The sequence below is a fragment of the Loxodonta africana genome, chromosome 3, assembly GCF_030014295.1.
Source record: "Loxodonta africana isolate mLoxAfr1 chromosome 3, mLoxAfr1.hap2, whole genome shotgun sequence".
Classification (NCBI taxonomy): Eukaryota; Metazoa; Chordata; class Mammalia; order Proboscidea; family Elephantidae; genus Loxodonta; species Loxodonta africana.
This window is the reverse complement of record NC_087344.1, coordinates 150,018,460-150,040,254: the sequence shown is the minus strand read 5'-3', so window position 1 is coordinate 150,040,254 and position 21,795 is coordinate 150,018,460. Positions and strand designations below refer to the sequence as shown.

The 21,795-nt window shown below is 44.4% G+C and overlaps 4 non-coding genes across 4 annotated transcripts; 3 read left to right on the top strand and 1 right to left on the bottom strand.

Annotated features, from left to right (window-relative positions):
* The first annotated feature begins 1,853 nt into the window (after positions 1-1,853).
* Positions 1,854-1,926, top strand: TRNAV-CAC (transfer RNA valine (anticodon CAC)). The gene has a single exon. It is a non-coding gene; the product is annotated as a tRNA-Val (tRNA).
* Positions 1,927-11,022: 9,096 nt separating this feature from the next.
* Positions 11,023-11,096, top strand: TRNAN-GUU (transfer RNA asparagine (anticodon GUU)). The gene has a single exon. It is a non-coding gene; the product is annotated as a tRNA-Asn (tRNA).
* A 1,193-nt stretch (positions 11,097-12,289) lies between these two features.
* TRNAV-CAC (transfer RNA valine (anticodon CAC)) lies at positions 12,290-12,362 on the bottom strand. Its single transcript has one exon. It is a non-coding gene; the product is annotated as a tRNA-Val (tRNA).
* A 4,546-nt stretch (positions 12,363-16,908) lies between these two features.
* Positions 16,909-16,980, top strand: TRNAE-UUC (transfer RNA glutamic acid (anticodon UUC)). The gene has a single exon. It is a non-coding gene; the product is annotated as a tRNA-Glu (tRNA).
* The last annotated feature ends 4,815 nt before the right edge of the window (positions 16,981-21,795 follow it).

Sequence of the window (21,795 nt, the reverse complement as noted above, 5' to 3'; positions counted from 1 at the left end):
TTTCTGCTTTCAATTCTTTGGGGGTATATACCTAGTAATGGAGGTGTTGGGTCATTTGGGAATTCTATGGTTAACTGTTTTGAGGAACCATCAAACGAATTTCCACAGAGGCTGTACCATTTTACAATCCCACCAGCAATGGGTGAGGGTTCCAATTTTCCACATTCTCAGCAATGCTTGTTTTCTGGTTTATGCCAAAAAGTTGAGCACTCGACTACTAACTGAAAGGTTTGTGGTTGGAACCCATGCAGAGGCGCCTCGGAAGGCAAGTCTGGCGATCTGCTCCTGAAAGATCTAAAACTCCATGCCGTTGCTATCTAGTCAGTTCTGACTCATAGCGACCCTACAGGACAGAGTAGAGCTGCCCCATAGGCTTTCCGAGGCTGTGATCTTTGCAGAAGCAGGCCGCCACATCTCTCTCCCACAGAGGGGCTGGTGGATTCAAATTGCTGACCTTTCGGTTAGCAGCCGAGCGCTTTAGCCAGTGCACCACCAAGTCACAGCCTTCAGAACCCTATGGAGCAGTTAGTTCTGCACTGCACTCATGAGATGGTCATGAGTCCTAATCAACTCCATGGCAACTAACACCAAGTAGGGGGATGAATAAGGAGTAATGACATTGAACATCTTTTCATGGAAACACGGATCATTTGTCTGGAACACCAGCGCCCTTAAAGGGACCACGGAGGCGCTGGTCCGAAGCCCCAGGGTGAGAGCCTTCACAGCTCCTGGGCTGTGGGGAGCTGGAGAGCCCGAGAGGAGCTTAGTTCTGGAAATGGGAGCTCTAGCGAACTTTGGGCTCCTGAACCTCGGTGGAGCACCCCACCCCACTCCCCCTCCCGAAGTCCTAGCTTCCGGGATAAAAAAAAAAAAAAAAAAAAATTCCGGGATAGGTGCAGAAAACTACTTTAAGGTCTAAGGGAAGCCACAGGCTCCTTTGCCTGAAGGGATTGTTGGTGTTTTCCCCGAGGGCTTTTTCCAGCTGCTGGCAGTGGAATTTCAAATGTAGTTGAATTTCGGATGTTGCAAGCCAAAGTACTTGGAGACTGCAGGGCTTACGATTTTCCTGGACAAATTCGTAGGCTAGCTCAGTCACGTGGTTTCCGTAGGGTAGTGGTTCTCACGTTCGGCTCAGGCGGGAAGGGTCCCTGTTTAGAAGGCGGGCTAAAACAGGTTTCTTTTCCTGAAGGGTTAAGCGTTTGCCAATAGCCTTTAAGGAGAAGAAAAAAAAAAAAAAAAAATGACAGGAGGACTTCATTACGGAGTACCTAAGCCAGACCTCATTTCTCTGCGTTAAGTCAGATGGGAGACCAGGACACAATTCTCATCTGGTTCTTGGGAGGCGGGGCACCAAACTAGACATGCTTTATGTTAGTTTTAGTTCCAGAGAGTTGTAAAGGTTCTCTTTGTTCTCTTCTATCACCTGAACCTTCTCCACAGGCTGACACTGAAGAAGAAAACGGCCTCAGGAAGCACCGAGGGAACCCTTCAGGCAAAGGAGACTGAGACTCCCGATATGCCCTGGCTTAGGGTCCCTCGCCTACCCTGGAAACAAGGACCATGGGGCCCCACACGCTGGATTTGACATCTCACATCAAAAGCAAACTGAAGTGGCAGGAACAAGAGAAAGAGATAAGAAAGGCGTTAAAGCTAAGTCTTGAGAGAAATGACCAGTCAAGGCAAATGCAGTGAGCCTTGGTTCGCTTGGTGCTTACTGAGGCCCTTTCCAGGACTTTGCTGCTGCCAGTCCAATTTCGAAATGGGATTGAATTTGGTACATTGAAAGTCACAAAAGGTCAAGAAGGCCACCATAGAGTTTTCATGGATGTTCCTTAGATTATGTGCACCTCAGGGTTTCCGTAGTGTAGTGGTTATCACGTTCGCCTCACACGCGAAAGGTCCCCGGTTCGAAACCGGGCGGAAACAGTTGCTTGTTTTACTCCTCAGAGCCCATTGCTACTTTTCCCCATTGCTTTAGATCTAGAATCAGACACGAGTCCCGGAAAGTCCCAGAGGGAAATGCACAAACTGTGATGACCCGTAGGAAGGTGCAATACCGCCAGAAGTACTGCAAGGTTTTTGTCACTTTACATGAACCTAAATCCTAGGGTTCGTCTATGGAAATGGATCCTAAGGGAGTAGAAGCAGGGCGGAAGGAATGTAGTGATGGATACGGCCAGGTTTACTGATTGATACAGGTGCACTAGGTAGAAATTCTGGAGCCACTGTATTAGTTTGAGCAGCTGTCGGCAAGTCTACATTGTTCACTTGAACCACTTCACTGAATACGTGCACCCAGAGGAGGCCTACAGTAAATGAACTTGAAATGGCACAACGTCTTTGATACATTTCTTGTAGTGGAAAATATCTAAAGCCTCAGGGGGATTAGAAAGCTACAGTAAATTGACCGTGTAAGACATGGTCATTCGCCCACATCTATAGCCCCAGGTATTATCAGGAAGACATAACCTTCAACAAGTCTGTGAGAAATAGACTTATGGGAACTGTCCTTGCATCCTCCAAGCATTCTGTGGTGGCGATTTTATGAAGGACGGTGGGAACCGCTGCCATTTCCTGGGATTTCTGAAATTAATGGGAGTGTAAGTCAGGGTTGCTAAAGACACAGAACGAGGGATTGTAAACAGATAGCTAATGGTGATTACAACTTTCTTTTTGTCCATAAAACCATATACTCAACTTAATTTCAAAGTATATGGAAAGGGTTAAATAAGTAATACCAAAACCAAACCTGTTGCTGTTGAGTCGATTCCGACTCATAGCGACCCTATAGGACACAGTAGAACTGCCACGCAGGGTTTCCAAGGAGCGCCTGGTGGGTTCAAACTGCCGACCTTTTGGTTATCAGCCGTAGCACTTAACCACTACACCACCAGGGTTTCAATAAATAATAGTAGAAGTAAACAAAGTGGAAAAAAGAAAAACACTTGGCAAAAGCAACTCCGGGAGGCGGGGCCAAGATGGCGGACTAGGTAGACGCTACCTCGGATCCCTCTTGCAAGAGAAACCCGGAAAAACAAGTGAATCGATCACGTACATAACAATCTACGAACCCTGAACAACAAACACAGATTTAGAGAGGGAAAACGAACAAATACGGGGAAGCAGCGATTGTTTTCAGAGCCTGGAGCCAGCGTCCCAGTCAGCGGATTTTCTGGAAAAACTAATTTCCCAGTGATGGCTCGGAGACAGCGGTCCATATTAAACCACATAAAGAAGCAGACCATGACAGCTTCTACAACCCCCCAAAGAAAAGAATCAAAATCTTTCCCAAATGAAGATACAATCCTGGAATTATCAGATACAGAATATAAAAAACTAATTTACAGAATGCTTCAAGACATCACAAACGAAATAAGGCAAACTGCAGAAAAAGCCAAGGAACACACTGATAAAACTGTTGAAGAACTCAAAAAGATTATTCAAGAACATAGTGGAAAAATTAATAAGTTGCAAGAATCCATAGAGAGACAGCATGTAGAAATCCAAAAGATTAACAATAAAATTACAGAATTAGACAACGCAATAGGAAGTGAGAGGAGCAGACTCGAGCAATTAGAATGCAGAGTGGGACATCTGGAGGACCAGGGAATTAACACCAATATAGCTGAAAAAAAAAATCAGATAAAAGAATTAAAAAAAATGAAGAAACCCTAAGAATCATGTGGGACTCTATCAAGAAGGATAACTTGCGGGTGATTGGAGTCCCAGAACAGGGAGGGAGGACAGAAAACACAGAGAAAATAGTTGAAGAACTCCTGACACAAAACTTCCCTGACATCATGAAAGACGAAAGGATATCTATCCAAGATGCTCATCGAACCCCATTTAAGATTGATCCAAAAAGAAAAACACCAAGACATATCATCATCAAACTCGCCAAAACCAAAGATAAAGAGAAAATTTTAAAAGCAGCCAGGGAGAAAAGAAAGGTTTCCTTCAAGGGAGAATCAATAAGAATAAGTTCAGACTACTCAGCAGAAACCATGCAGGCAAGAAGGGAATGGGACGACATATACAGAGCAGTGAAGGAGAAAAACTGCCAGCCAAGGATCATATATCCAGCAAAACTCTCTCTGAAGTATGAAGGCGAAATTAAGATATTTACAGATAAACACAAGTTTAGAGAATTTGCAAAAACCAAACCAAAGCTACAAGAAATACTAAAGGATATTGTTTGGTCAGAAAACCAATAATATCAGATATCAGCACAACACAAGGTCAGAAAACAGAACATCCTGATATCAACTCAAATAGGGAAATCACAAAAACAAATTAAGATTAATTAAAAAAAAAACTCATAACAGGGAATCAGGGAAGTCAATATGTAAAAGATCACAATAATCAAAAAGAGGGACTAAATACAGGAGGCATAGAACTGCCATATGGAGAGTGATACCAGGCGATATAGAACAATACAAGTTAGGTTTTTACTTAGAAAAATAGGGGTAAATAATAAGGTAACCACAAAGAGGTATAAGAACTCCATAACTCAAGATAAAAGCCAAGAAAAACGTAACGACTCAACAAACATAAAGTCAAACACTACGAAAATGAGGATCTCACAATTTACTAAGAAAAACGTCCCAACACAAAAAAGTATTTGGAAAAATGAAATTGTCAACAACACACATAAAAAGGCATCAAAATAACAACACTAAATACGTATTTATCTATAATTACGCTGAATGTAAATGGACTAAACGCACCAATAAAGAGACAGAAAGTCTTGGACTGGATAAAGAAACACGATCCGTCTATATGCTGCCTACAAGAGACACACCTTAGACTTAGAGACACAAACAAACTAAAACTCAAAGGATGGAAAAAAATATATCAAGCAAACAATAAGCAAAAAAGAAGAGGAGTAGCAATATTAATTTCTGACAAAATAGACTTTAGACTTAAATCCACCACAAAGGATAAAGAAGGACACTACACAATGATAAAAGGGACAATTGATCAGGAAGACATAACCATATTAAATATTTATGCACCCAATGACAGGGCTGCAAGATACATAAATCAAATTTTAACAGAATTGAAAAGTGAGATAGACACCTCCACAATTATAGTAGGAGACTTCAACACACCACTTTCGGAGAAGGACAGGACATCCAGTAAGAAGCTCAATAGAGACACGGAAGACCTAATTACAACAATCAACCAACTGGACCTCATTGACTTATACAGAACTCTCCACCCAACTGCTGCAAAGTATACTTTTTTTTCCTAGCGCACATGGAACATTCTCTAGAATAGACCACATATTAGGTCATAAAACAAACCTTTGCAGAGTCCAAAACATCGAAATATTACAAAGCATCTTCTCAGACCACAAGGCAATAAAACTAGAAATCAATAACAGAAAAACTAGGGAAAAGAAATCAAATACTTGAAAATGAACAATACCCTCCTGAAAAAAGACTGGGTTATAGAAGACATCAAGGAGGGAATAAGGAAATTCATAGAATGCAACGAGAATGAAAATACTTCCTATCAAAACCTCTGGGGCACAGCAAAAGCAGTGTTCAGAGGCCAATTTATATCGATAAATGCACACATACAAAAAGAAGAAAGAGCCAAAATCAGAGAACTGTCCCTACAACTTGAACAAATAGAAAGCGAGCAACAAAAGAATCCATCAGGCACCAGAAGAAAACAAATAATAAAAATTAGAGCTGAACTAAATGAATTAGAGAACAGAAAAACAATTGAAAGTATTAACAAAGCCAAAAGCTGGTTCTTTGAAAAAATTAACAAAATTAATAAACCATTGGCTAGACTGACTAAAGAAATACAGGAAAGGAAACAAATAACCCACATAAGAAACGAGAAGGACCACATCACAACAGACCCAACTGAAATTAAAAGAATCATATCAGATTTTTACGAAAAATTGTAATCTAACAAATTTGCAAACCTAGAAGAAATGGATGAATTCCTGGAAAAACACTACCTACCTAAACTAACACATTCAGAACTAGAACAACTAAATAGACCAGTAACAAAAAAAGAGATTGAAACGGTAATCAAAAAACTCCCAACAAAAAAAAAGCCCTGGCCCGGATGGCTATACTGCAGAGTTCTACCAAACTTTCAGAGAAGAGTTAACACCACTACTGCTAAAGGTATTTCAAAGCATAGAAAATGACGGAATACTACCCAACTCATTCTATGAAGCCACCATCTCCCTGATACCAAAACCAGGTAAAGACATTACAAAAAAAGAAAATTACAGACCTATATCCCTCATGAACATAGATGCAAAAATCCTCAACAAAATTCTAGCCAATAGAATTCAACAACATATCAAAAAAATAATTCACCACGATCAAGTGGGATTTATACCAGGTATGCAAGGCTGGTTTAATATCACAAAAACCATTAATGTAATCCATCACATAAATAAAACAAAAGACAAAAACCACATGATCTTATCAATTGATGCAGAAAAGGCATTTGACAAAGTCCAACACCCATTTATGATAAAAACTCTCACCAAAATAGGAATTGAAGGAAAATTCCTCAACATAATAAAGGGCATTTATGCAAAGCCAACAGCCAATATCACTCTAAATGGAGAGAACCTGAAAGCATCTCCCTTGAAAACAGGAACCAGACAAGGATGCCCTTCATCACCGCTCTTATTCAACATCGTGCTAGAAGTCCTAGCCAGGGCAATTAGGCTAGACAAAGAAATAAAAGGCATCCGGATTGCCAAGGAGGAAGTAAAATTATCTCTATTTGCAGATGCCATGATCTTATACACAGAAAACCCTAAGGAATCCTCTAGAAAACTACTGAAACTAATAGAAGAGTTTGGCAGAGTCTCAGGTTATAAAATAAACATACAAAAATCACTTGGATTCCTCTGCATCAACAAAAAGAACACCGAAGAGGAAATAACCAAATCAATGCCATTCACAGTAGCCCCCAAGAAGATAAAATACTTAGGAATAAATCTTACCAAGGATGTAAAAGACCTATACAAAGAAAACTACAAAGCTCTACTACAAGAAATTCAAAAGGACATACTTAAGTGGAAGAACATACCTTGCTCTCGGATAGGAAGACTTAACATAGTAAAAATGTCTATTCTACCAAAAGCCATCTATACATATAACGCACTTCCAATCCAAATTCCAATGTCTTATTTTAAGGTGATAGAGAAACAAATCACCAATTTCATATGGAAGGGAAAGAAGCCTCGGATAAGCAAAGCATTACTGAAAAAGAAGAAGAAAGTGGGAGGCCTCACTCTACCTGATTTCAGAAGCTATTATACAGCCACAGTAGTCAAAACAGCCTGGTACTGGTACAACAACAGGCACATAGACCAATGGAACAGAATTGAGAACCCAGATATAAAAACATCCACGTATGAGCAGCTGATATTTGACAAAGGCCCAGTGTCAGTTAATTGGGGAAAAGATAGTCTTTTTAACAAATGGTGCTGGCATAACTGGATATCCATTTGCAAAAAAATGAAACAGGACCCATACCTCACACCATGCACAAAAACTAACTCCAAGTGGATCAAAGACCTAAACATAAAGACTAAAACGATAAAGATCATGGAAGAAAAAATAGGGACAACCCTAGGAGCCCTAACACAAGGCATAAACAGAATACAAAACATTACCAAAAATGACGAAGAGAAACCAGATGACTGGGGGCTCATAAAAATCAAACACCTATGCTCATCTAAAGACTTCACCAAAAGAGTAAAAAGACCACCTACAGACTGGGAAAGAATTTTCAGCTATGACATCTCCGACCAGCGCCTCATCTCTAAAATCTATATGATTCTGTCAAAACTCAACCACAAAAAGAGAAACAACCCAATCAAGAAGTGGGCAAAGGATATGAACACACACTTCACTAAAGAAGATATTCAGGCAGCTAACAGATACATGAGAAAATGCTCTCGATCATTAGCCATTAGAGAAATGGAAATTAAAACTACAATGAGATTCCATCTCACTCCAATAAGGCTGACATTAATCCAAAAAACACAAAATAATAAATGTTGGAGAGGCTGCGGAGAGATTGGAACTCTTATACACTGCTGGTGGGAATGTAAAATGGTACAACCACTTTGGAAATCTATCTGGCGTTATCTTAAACAGTTAGAAATAGAACTACCATACAACCCAGAAATCCCACTCCTCGGAATATACCCTAGAGATACAAGAGCCTTCACACAAACAGATATATGCACACCCATGTTTATTGCAGCTCTGTTTACAATAGCAAAAAGCTGGAAGCAACCAAGGTGTCCATCAGCGGATGAATGGGGTAAATAAATTGTGGTATATTCACACAATGGAATACTACGCATCGATAAAGAACAGTGAAGAATCTGTGAAACATTTCATAACATGGAGGAACCTGGAAGACATTATGCTGAGCGAAATTAGTCAGAGGCAAAAGGACAAATATTGTATAAAACCACTATTATAAGATCTTGAGAAATAGTAAAAACTGAGAAGAACACATACTTTTGTGGTTACGAACGGGGGAGGGAGGGAGGAGGGAGGGACAGGGTTTTTTACTGATTAATTAGTAGCTAAGAACTGCTTTACATGAAGGGAAGGACAACACTCAATACATGGAAGGTCAGCTCAATTGGACTGGACCAAAAGCAAAGAAGTTTCCAGGATAAAATGAATGCTTCAAAGGTCAGCGGAGCAAGGGCGGGGGTTTGGGGACCATGGTTTAAGGGGACTTCTAAGTCAATTGGCAAAATAATTCTATTATGAAAACATTCTGCATCCCACTTTGAAATGTGGCGTCTGGGGTCTTAAATGCTAACAAGCGGCCATCTAAGATGCATCAATTGGTCTCAACCCACCTGGAGCGAAGGAGAATGAAGAACACCAAGGTCACACGACAACTAAGAGCCCAAGAGACAGAAAGGGCCACATGAACCAGAGACCTACATCATCCTGAGACCAGAAGAACTAGTTGGTGCCCGGCCACAACCGATGACTGCCCTGACAGGGAGCACAACAGAGAACCCCTGAGGGAGCAGGAGATCAGTGGGATGCAGACCCCAAATTCTCATAAAAAGACCATACTTAATGGTCTGACTGAGACTAGAGGAATCCCGGCGGTCATGGTCCCCAAACCTTCTGTTGGCACAGGACAGGAACCATTCTCAAAGACAACTCATCAGACATGGAAGGGACTGGACAGTGGGTGGGAGAGAGATGCTGATGAAGAGTGAACTAACAATATCAGGTGGACACTTGAGACTGTGTTGGCATCTCCTGTCTGGAGGGGGGATGGGAGGATAGAGAGAGTTGGAAGCTGGCAAAAAATCACTCTTCTGAGGACTCTCAGCAGAGATTAGATTTGCCTATTCTTGAAATGCACATGAATGAATGCACATGTCCACACAAAGACTCAGATAAGCAGGCTCATAGCAGCCTTTTCACAAAAGTCAAAACTGGAAATAACCCAATTGTCCATCAACTGTGGTGTATTCACACATTGGAATAACTCACTTATCAACAATACCACAATGAAGAAGTGATAAACGCAACAACATGGCTATACCTTGAAAACAATGTTGCGTGACAAAAGAAAAAAACGAACAAGAGTCAGATCCAAAAAAATGTGCATTCATTCAAGTGCATTTCAAGAATAGGCAAAACTAATCTCTGGTGACAGACCTCAGAAGAGTGATTAACTAAACCGGGGAAGGGATGGGGGACGGGGATTACCTGGAAAGGAGCTCCGTGGACCTTGCTGGGATGATGGAAACTTTCTATAACTTGATTACATTTGTCAAAATTCGATAATTGTTCACTAAAGATTTCTGCATTATACTCAGTGCGAAGTACACTTCAGTAAAGTGCTGTTAGCAAAAAAACTGAGGGACATGGCTCGCACACGGATTATGGCAGGGAGTTTGGATTTTACTGTAAACGCATCAAAAGTTGATTCTGGTGTCGTGTAAAAAAGCCCAGTTGCTATTTGAAATACCTTTACCAAGAAAACGGTTATGACCACATCATCTCAACAGTGGAAGATGCTTCTAAGGCCGAGTGAGAGGCATTTCACCTTTTGCCCAGATATGGGGCGCACGCAAGGTTTCCCTTAGACTAGGCTCCAGGCATGCTCACTGTCAGAGTTCCTGTCCTTCTGACCCCTAGCTGGAAGGCTTGCTGCCTTCTTGCCGCAGGTAGGGAGTGATGCAGATGCGGGAATGAAATGCAAACCAAACCAAAAGAAGCGCGCCGCTACGTCGGACACTGCCGTGACTCGGATTCGAACCACGGTTGCTGCGGTCACAACGCAGAGTACTCACCACTATACGACCACGGCGCGCCACAAACCTACCAGCATTCTCTGGTCTTCTTACACTGTATTGACAGAAAAACATTCACTCTGTTTTGTCGTTTTGTTCTTGAACAGCCACAGGTGCGCCGCTTTTCTCCCATTTCCTGCCTTCTCTCAGCTCCTCCTTGCCCGTTGTGCTACACCTTAAAATGCGTTCTCTCCTCCCCAGGACCTCGCCTGAGTCTCTGCACAAGCCTCCTGGAGGTCTGGTTCTCCTCCACGCCTCCCAGCTTTCCTTCGCTCCTCACCAATCCCCTTTCCCCGTTTATTTTCCGCGCTCCCGCCACACCGACCGCAACCGAGGCGAGCGGGGGACGTCCACGGCGCGGGCGGGCGGGCGGTCGGGCGAAGGCAGAGCAACCCTGTCGTGGACCCCACTGGGCTCAGACAGGGGTTGCAGACCCGGGGGTCTCCAGGGGTCGCTTGCATTTGAGGCGGACAAGGAGCAAGGAGGGGCGAAGGCCGTTTTGGCTGCTCTCCTAGCTTCAGACTCACCCAAACGCACTGCTTTCAACGCGACGAACAACAGGGTTTGTCGCCCCAACTTGTCGGGTTTTCCGAGGCTTTGCGCAAATGGCTCGGCAGAAAGCTTCTGGCACCACCTAGCGCTTCACAAGAGTTCACTCGTTGTTGAAAAGGCGAAGGTTACCTGTGGTCTCTGTGGCGCAATCGGTTAGCGCGTTCGGCTGTTAACCGAAAGCTTGGTGGTTCGGGCCCACCCAGGGACGTTCCTTAGGTTTTATATGTGTTAGGATGTCCCCAGAGCTTCTACTGCTTATATCTTACTATATAAAGGCAGAGAGCAACGTCAGTTAGCCTTCTATCTCTTTGCTTGGAAACTGAGAACTCAGTAATGATTGAAAGAGAGGAATCATCGGAGTTGCTTTTGACAAGTTTTTTTTTTCCACTTTGTTTACTTCTACTATTATTTATTGAAACCCTGGTTGTTGTAGTGGTTAAGTGCTACGGCTGATAACCAAAAGGTCGGCAGTTTGAATCCACCAGGCGCTCCTTGGAAACCCTGTGTGGCAGTTCTACTGTGTCCTATAGGGTCGCTATGAGTCGGAATCGACTCGACAGCAACAGGTTTGGTTTTGGTATTATTTATTTAACCCTTTTTTTAAAATATATATTTTGGAAATCAAGTTGGGTCTATGGTTTTATGAATACAAAAAAAGTTGTACTCACCTTTAGCTATCTAGCTACCTATACTCGCTCGTTCTGTGTCGTTAGCAACCCTGACTTACACTCCCATTAATTTCAGAAATCCCAGGAAATGGCAGCGGTTCCCACCGTCCTTCATAAAATCGCCACCACAGAATGCTTGGAGGATGCAAGGACAGTTCCCATAAGTCTATTTCTCACAGACTTGTTGAAGGTTATGTCTTCCTGATAATACCTGGGGCTATAGATGTGGGCGAATGACCACGTCTTACACGGTCAATTTACTGTAGCTTTCTAATCCCCCTGAGGCTTTAGATATTTTCCACTACAAGAAATGTATCAAAGACGTTGTGCCATTTCAAGTTCATTTACTGTAGGCCTCCTCTGGGTGCACGTATTCAGTGAAGTGGTTCAAGTGAACAATGTAGACTTGCCGACAGCTGCTCAAACTAATGCAGTGGCTCCAGAATTTCTACCTAGTGCACCTGTATCAATCAGTAAACCTGGCCGTATCCATCACTACATTCCTTCCGCCCTGCTTCTACTCCCTTAGGATCCATTTCCATAGACGAACCCTAGGATTTAGGTTCATGTAAAGTGACAAAAACCTTGCAGTACTTCTGGCGGTATTGCACCTTCCTACGGGTCATCACAGTTTGTGCATTTCCCTCTGGGACTTTCCGGGACTCGTGTCTGATTCTAGATCTAAAGCAATGGGGAAAAGTAGCAATGGGCTCTGAGGAGTAAAACAAGCAACTGTTTCCGCCCGGTTTCGAACCGGGGACCTTTCGCGTGTGAGGCGAACGTGATAACCACTACACTACGGAAACCCTGAGGTGCACATAATCTAAGGAACATCCATGAAAACTCTATGGTGGCCTTCTTGACCTTTTGTGACTTTCAATGTACCAAATTCAATCCCATTTCGAAATTGGACTGGCAGCAGCAAAGTCCTGGAAAGGGCCTCAGTAAGCACCAAGCGAACCAAGGCTCACTGCATTTGCCTTGACTGGTCATTTCTCTCAAGACTTAGCTTTAACGCCTTTCTTATCTCTTTCTCTTGTTCCTGCCACTTCAGTTTGCTTTTGATGTGAGATGTCAAATCCAGCGTGTGGGGCCCCATGGTCCTTGTTTCCAGGGTAGGCGAGGGACCCTAAGCCAGGGCATATCGGGAGTCTCAGTCTCCTTTGCCTGAAGGGTTCCCTCGGTGCTTCCTGAGGCCGTTTTCTTCTTCAGTGTCAGCCTGTGGAGAAGGTTCAGGTGATAGAAGAGAACAAAGAGAACCTTTACAACTCTCTGGAACTAAAACTAACATAAAGCATGTCTAGTTTGGTGCCCCGCCTCCCAAGAACCAGATGAGAATTGTGTCCTGGTCTCCCATCTGACTTAACGCAGAGAAATGAGGTCTGGCTTAGGTACTCCGTAATGAAGTCCTCCTGTCATTTTTTTTTTTTTTTTTTTTTTCTTCTCCTTAAAGGCTATTGGCAAACGCTTAACCCTTCAGGAAAAGAAACCTGTTTTAGCCCGCCTTCTAAACAGGGACCCTTCCCGCCTGAGCCGAACGTGAGAACCACTACCCTACGGAAACCACGTGACTGAGCTAGCCTACGAATTTGTCCAGGAAAATCGTAAGCCCTGCAGTCTCCAAGTACTTTGGCTTGCAACATCCGAAATTCAACTACATTTGAAATTCCACTGCCAGCAGCTGGAAAAAGCCCTCGGGGAAAACACCAACAATCCCTTCAGGCAAAGGAGCCTGTGGCTTCCCTTAGACCTTAAAGTAGTTTTCTGCACCTATCCCGGAATTTTTTTTTTTTTTTTTTTTATCCCGGAAGCTAGGACTTCGGGAGGGGGAGTGGGGTGGGGTGCTCCACCGAGGTTCAGGAGCCCAAAGTTCGCTAGAGCTCCCATTTCCAGAACTAAGCTCCTCTCGGGCTCTCCAGCTCCCCACAGCCCAGGAGCTGTGAAGGCTCTCACCCTGGGGCTTCGGACCAGCGCCTCCGTGGTCCCTTTAAGGGCGCTGGTGTTCCAGACAAATGATCCGTGTTTCCATGAAAAGATGTTCAATGTCATTACTCCTTATTCATCCCCCTACTTGGTGTTAGTTGCCATGGAGTTGATTAGGACTCATGACCATCTCATGAGTGCAGTGCAGAACTAACTGCTCCATAGGGTTCTGAAGGCTGTGACTTGGTGGTGCACTGGCTAAAGCGCTCGGCTGCTAACCGAAAGGTCAGCAATTTGAATCCACCAGCCCCTCTGTGGGAGAGAGATGTGGCGGCCTGCTTCTGTAAAGATCACAGCCTCGGAAAGCCTATGGGGCAGCTCTACTCTGTCCTGCAGGGCCGCTATGAGTCAGAATTGACTAGATGGCAACGGCTTGGAGTTTTGGATCTTTCAGGAACAGATCGCCAGACTTGCCTTCCGAGGCACCTCTGCGTGGGTTTCAACCACAAACCTTTCAGTTAGTAGTCGAGTGCTCAACCTTTTGGCATAAACCAGAAAACAAGCATTGCTGAGGATGTGGAAAATTGGAACCCTCACCCATTGCTGGTGGGATTGTAAAATGGTACAGCCTCTGTGGAAATTCGTTTGATGGTTCCTCAGAACAGTTAACCATAGAATTCCCAAATGACCCAACACCTCCATTACTAGGTATATACCCCCAAAGAATTGAAAGCAGAAAGGCAAACAGATCTTTGTACACCAATGCTCATTGCAGCGTTATTCACAAGAGCCAAAAGGTGTAAACAACCCAAGTGTCCATCAACAGAGGAGTGGATAAACAGAATGTGGTATATCCATACAGTGGAATATTATTCAGCCATAAAGAGAAAGGAGATCCTGATCCATGTTAAGACATGGATGAACCTAGAAAAATTATGCTGAATGAAATAAGCCAGACGAAAAAGGACAAATATTATATGATCCCACCTACTTGGAATCTCTAGAACAGCAAATGCAGAGAGGCCAAAGTTTACTAATGGTTACCAGGGGCAGGTGGGAGGGAAAAGGCAGGAATGACGGCTTAAGGGGCACTGGATTTCTGTTAAGGGTGATGAAAAACTTTGGAAATGGATCGTGGTGATGGTTCCACAACATGGTGAACCTAAGCACTCTCATTGAAGGTTGAAATGGCAAGTGTTTTGTTTCCTATTTTATCACACACACTCAAAATGATCCAGACTTCCCGTCCACCCAGGAACAGTAGAACCCTCCCTGCAGGCCCTGCCGCGTACTCTCCCTGGGGCCTGACCTGCGCTCTCTCCTCTCAAGCCCTTTTGCCTCAGCACCTCTCCACTGCGCGGCTGGATTTCAGTCCACTACTGTAATCACGCCTTCATGTTTTAGCCGTGCCTTATTTTTTAGCAAAGGCTAAAACATGTGTCTTAGGACATTTGGCTCTTTGAAAATATCGAACAACCAACACATACCAAGCCAGCCTTGAAGGCCTGCACTGGATTCCTTTGGACACCGGACCAAGAAGCCGAGTATAAACCGCAGGACCCAGGGGAAGTTCATGCAGAATTCACAATTGCTTGATTTCTTCCTCCTCGCTCTTGGAGATTCTTTTTCAAGGGCAGTTTTATTTCAATACTGGAAACTCATCTCCGTTTGCCTTTTTTTATTTTTCTGCTCAACAGATCATGGAGTGCGAAAGTTAACGGAGGCGGTTTGCGCAGGTTTTTCACCTTCGCCTCAGGGCAACCGCCAATAGGCAAAGAGTTTCTGTAGCTCATAGGCTTTAATGTTATTCTCCATAGGATTTCCTTTAGAAATCAAGTTAAAAAAAAAAAAGTTTGGGGGCAAGAATGTGCCCTTTTCTCCTGCAGTTGCTGCTCTACGTGCTGCGGTTACAGCGCTGCCTTCACACCGGAAGTTCAAGTGCTCCCCAGGCCTGGGGAGAGCACAGATTACTTGCTGGACTTTGTTTTTTGGCTCAAAGTAGAGACGGGGACACAAGCGGACTACCTCACGCTCTTCAGCGACCTAGGGCCCTGTTCCAGACGAGGCTGCCTTCCCGGTAGCTTTAGATCAGGAAATTTCATAACGTGCGTTTCCCCTTCCCTTCTGGATCAATCTCCCGCCTCCCCGCCCACCCAGAGGAGAGGGTTCACCGCCTTTCTGTCGGGTCACGACCCTTTGAGATCCCCCCTGAATTGGACAAAGAGGGCGGTTGTCCTTCCCTTACACAGTGGGGAGAGAAGAGAAGGCTACTGGAGAACCACAAACTCACCGCGTGCGCCCCCGCGTATCGCACACCTGGGCGCGCGCACTTCAAGACTGGGAAAAAAAGCGCCTTCGGATGCTTCTCTGCAGGAGGAACCCGAAGGGCGTTGGTTTCTTAACCTGGAGAGAGGAGAGGAGCGGAGGGGTCCCAGGCATGTCCGCAACTCTTCAAGACAGGCCAGAAACAGGCTGATTTTGAGGGACAGAGCCAAAGAAAAGGGGCAAATGCAGCCGAATTCCACGCCCGGAAATTAAGGGTCTCGAACCCTAAGGTCTGAGCGAGCCGAGGGCTACGCCTTAAATTGACCTCCCGCCTTTATCAGGAAAGTCGTCGGTGCAGATTCAGAGCTCAGGAAAGGGAGGAACTGCGTAGACCAACGTCCACATTTGACGGACAAAAACCAAAAGATCCGTTGCGGTCGAGTCTATTACGACTCAAAGTGAGCACAGTAGAACAGCCCCATAGGGTTTCCACGGAGCGGCTGGTGGATTCGAGCTACCGACTCTTCACCATTGTACTACCAAGGAGAACACGTAAATCCCTGAGTAATTAGATATGTGGTCTGAGGAAAAGACCGTTGCCAAGGAGAACTCGCAGTTTTTTGCCTGAGCACAGGGAAGGATGGAGTGGCCATCAACAAAGACCGGGAAATGGCAGGGGCAGAGGACTTCAGGGGGGAAAATCCGGAGTTCAACTCGGGGTCCCGGGGCGCTGGTTCCAAGAGTTATTCATCCAGGCTGCCTCCGTTTCTGCATCCGTCTGAGCCCTTTTTGATATTGGAGTTCTCGGGGGCTCGTGCTCCGTCCCCTTCCCACCTTGGGCGCCTCCTCCCTGCAGACTTGTCCCTTGCGCTGGACCCGGCCACCGTCTTTCCACACGCTGCCGCGCGCAAAGGCGCATCTCTAGGTTAGATCTGAGGTGCGGCAGGGCAGAGCCGCCTCGCTCCGAAACTTGGGAAGACCTGACAGCGCTCGGCGTGTGGCAGGCTGTCTCGCGTTTTGGAGAAGGCGAGGAGGAAAGGGCCTTGGGGGAAGATCGCTAAAGGAGAGGGCAGCATGCAGGAAGATAGGCGCGTCCAGGCTTCCCCGAGTTGGGTGCAAAGAGATGTACGGTCTGGAGGCCAGAGATAAGAGGCCTCTGGGAGTTCCCTGGTGGTCTAGTGGCTAGGATTCGGCGCTTTCACCGCTGCGGCCCGGGTTCGATTCCCGGTCAGGGAAAGCTGTTTTGCGACATCTCCCCTCCGCAGGAATCTTCTTTACCCTTGTTTGATGCAGAAGAGTCCCCAGCATGGCCCAGGCTTGGAGAGGTGAGAGGCGATGAGCAGCTCTTCAGCGGCTTGGAGCCCCCAACAGCTGTATTCTGCTCTGAACCAGGAGGAACCGTCAGCGCTCCTGTGGTCCTCATCTTTCAGAATGTTCATCTCAAGAGAACAAAGTAAAACCTGCCACAAGAGCTCCCAATCTTCCTTTTCAAAACAATTATAAACATAAAAAAGTTGAAAGAGTAGTGACTTTATCTATTCTTCATGTCCATTTACCAATGAACATTTTCACATTTGCCTTTTCCATCTCTCCATATATATGTATTTGCTACCCAATTTCAGAGTAACTTGCTGATATCTCAAGATCCTTTGGGTCCTCCTTTCCTTTGGCAATATCCCTCTAAACCAGCCTCTTAGGGACTTTTCCTCTTTGTCCTGTCAAGGAGGCCCCCTAGCCCCTTCAGCATAAACTCTCAGGTGTGACCTGGAGCCCCTCCAGAAATTACAAAGACTCTAGTCACTGGGAAAATCTCAGGTGTTTAGAGATTACCTCTCAGAAACCAGGGGAAAAGTCCAAATCCTTTGAGTAAAAATTAATTGTACACTCCACAGACATGGTCATTCGCCCCTACTTTTATCCCCTGGAAAGGTCCAGAAGACACTACCTTCAACAAGGCTGTGAGAAATAGATCCTACAGAACTATTTTCACATCCTCAAAGAACTCTGTGGTGGCTATTTTATGAAAGACAGTGGAAACTGCTACCATGGAACTGGGATCATTGAAATGAAGGGGGATGAGGGGAAGACGGGATTGGAAGGGTCAAGTCACAACAGTTAAGCCTAAAAGACAAGGTGACCTTACTTCCTACATTGAATACACAGCTGAAGCAGTAATCAGAATGGTCTGTCCATCAGACCTCTTTGGCATGAACTCCTCAGTCAGTGTCTCTAGAAATGCAGTACATGGACAACTTACTTGATTTGTATAAGCAGAAACACTCTAGGTCTGGTGAACATAGTCTGACTTGAATTACAGCAATAGACAGTCGCAGACCCTCAACAAATTCACAAGCACAGAGCTCTTCGAATGAAAAAGAGGTAGATCCCCTCAAGGAAGAACCTGTTATACAGTCAGAAAGAAATTGTCTCAGGCCTTTAGCCAAATGGTGTTCTCCCACCAAAGTTACCTGAGTAAAATGTCCTCTTATTAAATATCATTTAATACCAGAATATTTGGAATTTACACCATAATAGTATAAACACTTAAACACTTGGATGTGTTATTAGCTCATTTTCATAATCAAAAAATATTTCAGAAGGATTGTCATCAGGGTAGATCATCAGTGAAACCAGAATGAGGCAAATTTAGAATGTGAACATCTATTTGAGTTCGACTGTCATGAGATTTACCTTTCCTAGAAAGCGAAGGTAGAGTAGATGAATGTATATTTAAACAGGACTTAACACTTTCAGAGGAGTGGATAAAATTATTTGTAGGCTGTTTTAGCTACCGGTTGGGAAAATTATTAAGGTAATGACTGGGCTTGTAACGTGTGGTGGTTAACGTTGTGTGTCAGCTTGGCTGGGCCATGATTCTCACTGGTTTGTCAGTTATACAGTGATGTAGTCATCCTGCATGATGTGATCTGATATGATCAGCCAATCAGTTGTAAGGGGATTTTCCTCGGGGGTGTGGCCTACATCCAATATATGTATAGAAGTTTTGGCAAAGTTTACTGGATTGCTCTGGATCCTGCATCCAACTGGTTATCATGTGACCTCCAGTTCTTTGGACTTTAGCCAGCAGCCTGCTTCCTTTTCTGCCGAACTTGGGTTCCCCTGCCCCTGCAGGTACGCGAGACGGGAGAAGGGAGAAGTCTTCAACCTGATGTCTGACCCTTGGACTTGGGACTTGCTAGCTCTACAAGCATGTGAGCAATTTACTTGACATAAAGCTCTCTCTCTCTGTATATACATATACGTAGTTATATGTACATACATACATAACACACACGAACACACACACACATTCGTACATACGCTCCACTAGTTTTGCTTCTCTTGAGAACCTGGCCCAAGACTCTTGGTACTGAGAGTGACTCCAGAGAAACAGAATCATAAGGATGAGTTTTGTCAATTGGTTCTCAAGTTTGACTAGTCCTAAAAGTGCTGACGACTCTACCTCCAGTGTAAAAAGGGTGCTGCTAATCCATGGCAATTTTAATATGCCAAATATTATCAGAAACACATCAAGTATTGGTGAGAAGCGAGTCTTTGGGTGATCACATGTTTGGAAATTTTCCACAATTTTGTCAGGAAAGAAGGAAGCTGGTTGGTTGGTCCTACCTTCATTAGACAAAGTGGTGAGAGAGATGAGCTCAGGGCTTCAGAGTCACAGTACAAGTGCCTTGTAAAATACCTCAAAGGTGCAACTTGTGCCCTAAAAGAAAGCCTTATTTCTTGTTGTAACAGAGCTGATATTGGTGAAAATCTAACAAAGAGTCTTACTGTAACAGTGTCTGAATAACAATGTAATTGACTTCCCAACCTCGAATGGTATCTGAAGTTAAAGCGAGGCCATTGATTGAGGAGAAATGAGACCCCAAAACTTGGAATGGGAACATATAGGCAGATAATCAGAGAGCTGCGGACACCAAGGCTCTAAATTCTGCTGAATCATTGCTGCCAGGAGAATCAGCACTCTTACTCCCATCTGAAGAGATTACTCCATCTTCTTCTGCTAAGCCACCAAAACAAATAAAACAAACAAACAAAAAATATTTCCGGCTAATAGGGTGATTCCGACTCATAGTGACCCCATACAACAGAATAGAACTACCCCACAGGGTTTTCAAGGAGCTTCTGACAGATTTGAACTACTGGCCTTTTGTTTAGCAGCCAACTCTTAACCACTGTGGCCCCGGGGTTTTGGCGAAGCCACTGCCCTCCAGTAAAACAGTTATACCTTCCACCCCCGTTTGATGAGAATAACCCAACTGTGTCTGAAGAGTCTTCGAGATATCACCTGAGGAGGCAGCTGGTCTTTGCCTGAGGCATCAGCTTAGGTAGATGTCTCTCAAGACATTTCTGAATATTCCCGTGACTCACCCCCACTACCTATTTTTCTTCTAGGTCTATAACTAGACTGAAGTCCCAAATCGTGAAGTACAAAGTGTGAACAAGGAGGAGGCACGCCACACTCCAAAGGAACTGCTTGACTCTCCTAATATGTACAAACAGAAACCTGGGGAATATGTGTGAGAATGGCTATTAAGGATGTGGGATAGTGGTGCAAGGAACATAAACATGGATCAGTGTGAGTTTACTGATATGGGCCCACTAAGCACAGATTCTTCATTCAGTGTTTCTGCTCAAGAGGTTAGGAAAAGATCTAATAGTTTATTTGGTTGGGTTGATGAAGTACAGATTACATGGTGGCCTAGAGTAAATCAAGTTGAAGTACAAGACCTGCCCTGGTATACTGTAGAAGAAGGTATTCAAAGACTTAGGGAAATTGGTAGATTAGAGTGTATTTATCAGGTTAGACCCACATGCCCACACATGGAGTGCCAGAGGACACACCATTTACCGCAACAGTGAGAAACAAATTTGTGAAGGGAGTCACGGCATCCTTGAAGACTGCTGTGATTGCTCCTTTACGTGAGTAAGTTTCGACAGTGAGAACTGCCCTAACTGAATTAAAACACCTAACTACAATGGGGCTGATTGGCCCAGTGGTGTTAGGGGCCAAGTGTCAGCATTCGATTGACAAAGAGAAGGTGGGAGTGGTTAGCGGTTACCACAATGGACAGCAGAGTCAAAGCAGTAATCAGAATAGTCTGACTTGTATGGAATTATGGTGTTGACTAATGAGCCAAGCGTCCTCGGGGTGAAATAGACAAGAAACCTGCTAAATGTTTACTTGATCTCTACAAGCAGAAGAATTCCAGGCCAAGTGAATGGTAATCTATCTCGAATCACCAGAATAGAGAGTTGCAGCCTCTCAATCAATTCCCAGCCTAGAGCTAGTTTACTGACCCACAACCCCTTGAATGAAGGGGAAGCCAGGTCCCCTTGAGGAAAGACCCCCTACACGGCCAAAAATTTATGCTGTGAAATTTCTCCCAGCCTCCCCCAAAGTGATCTACAGGCTTTTATGAGAGGGACTGTTCATTGGGGAAAGGAAAGAATCAGAATTTTCTGGCATTACTGGATACTGGGTCTAAACGCACACTAATTCCAGGAGACCCAAAACATCACTGAGGCCCACCAGTCAGAGTAGGGGCATATCAAGGTAAGATTCTTATTGCACTCTTAGCTCAGATTGGTCTCACAGTGGGTCTCGTGTGTCCCAAACCCATCCTGTAGTGATTTCCCCAGTTCCAAAATATATAATCAGAATAGATTTACTCAGCAACTCCTGGAACCTCCACACTGGATACGTGACAAGAGGAATAGGGGCTCTCAGGGTACAAAAAGCCAAGATGAAGCCATTACAACTGCCTCTATCTAGCAAAATAGTAAACCAGAAGCAATACTGCATTCTTGGAGGAATTGCAGAGAGTACTGCCACCATCAAGGGCTTCAAGAATGCAGGGGTAGTCATTCCCACCACAGCCCCATTCTACTCTCCTATTGGGCCTGTGCAGAAAACAGACGCATCTTGCTGAATGGCAGCGGATTACCGTAAACTTAACCTGGTGGTGACTCTAGTTGTAGCTGCCATTCCAGATGTGGTTTCATTGCTTGAGCAAATTAGTATATCTCCTG